Here is a 1,495-nt window from a genome sequence, read left to right as displayed (position 1 = left end):
CCTCTCTCGTTGCGGAGCACAGGCTCCAGATGCGCAGGCTCAGCGGCCATGGCTCACGGGCCCAGCCGCTCCGCAGCATGTGGGAGCTTCCCGGACCGAGGCACGAACCCGTGTCCCCTGCATCGGCAGGCGGACTCTCAACCACTGTGCCACCAGGGAAGCCCTGTACCCACAGTTTTTAACAACCCCCTCTCCAGCCTGGTCAGATGGACCTGGCGATGCCCATTTTGGAGACAAGGATGACTGAGCCTCTTAAGGAAAGATACTGTCAAGGTCACACAGGTTGGGAGGGGTGGAGCTGGGATGGGAACCCACAGGATCACAGAAGTGGGAGGAGGGGTGACACATGGAGGAGAGGCTCTGGAGAGCAGGATGTGGGGATGGCAGGGCTGGAGGGGGATGGGGGAGGGAGGAGGAGAAACTTGTTCAAAGGGGATGCTGTGGCCAGTTTGAGCTCTGCTGGGTCTGGGGTGCCTGGGAGAGTCACCAGGGGGTGGTTTCTGCACACAGAGCTGGCGAGAGAAGTGCAGCATAGGTGCTCAATGAAAGTTTGCTGGTGGCTGGATAGATGGATGAAAGAACTGGATCCATGGGCCGGGAGAGTGAGCAGAGAGAGGAGGACAGAGAGCCCTTAGCCTGACACATAGAAGGAACCCCTGGCAACTGGCATCTTTACATCCTGAAGAGGCCTCGGACCAGAGACCAGCCTGGAAAGAGGGGCGGGGCATACAGGGAGGGATGGCTCCTTGACTCCTGGCTCTTCCACCGTCTGCCAGCCCCCAACACAGAGGGAACAGGCCCCTGAGGCCTCAGGCAGCCAAAGGCACTGGCTTTGGATCTCAGTGATCCCATCAGGAAAATGGGCGCAGGGGAATGGGGAAGAGGGACTTAGCTGATGGGGGCGGAGGGAAACTTCTAGGAACGTTGGCAAATCTCCATGTGGGTATTGATTTCTCTGAACAGAGAGTCAGAGCTTCCAGCCAGGACCTGATGCCACAAAAAAAAAAAAAAAAAAAAAAAGAAAGGTCCACTGGATATGGAAGGATTGGGAAACAGCACTGGAGCTGTTGCTAGCATGGGTCAGACCATGAAGGTCATATCCCTGTTCTGCTGCTTGCTGGCTGCCAGAACTTGGACAAATCCACTACCAAACTTTGTCCCTCCAAGGTGTCCCTCCCCAAGGCCCCCTGGCTCCTGGCAAGTTGCCAGGATAGAATATGGCAGAAATGAGAGTGTGTCATTCTGAAAGGAAGCCATAAAAGGCGCCATGGCTTCCTCCTGGCTCTCGCCTGCTCCGAGCATGTGCCCTGGGGGAAGCCAGCAGCCCTGTTGTGAGGCCCCTCCCTCAAGCAGCAGGCACCAGGGAGATGCCCACGGGGAGAGACGCTGAGGCCTCCAGCCAACAGTCGAGCTCTCGCTGACAACTTCACTGCCACCTCAGGAGAGACCCCAAAGCCAGGACCACGCAGCAAACTCACGCCCCAATTCCTGACCC

This window comes from Neophocaena asiaeorientalis, unplaced genomic scaffold, assembly GCF_003031525.2.
Source record: "Neophocaena asiaeorientalis asiaeorientalis breed wild unplaced genomic scaffold, Neophocaena_asiaeorientalis_V1.1 scaffold469, whole genome shotgun sequence".
Lineage (NCBI taxonomy): Eukaryota > Metazoa > Chordata > Mammalia > Artiodactyla > Phocoenidae > Neophocaena > Neophocaena asiaeorientalis.
This window is presented reverse-complemented; position numbering follows the sequence as displayed.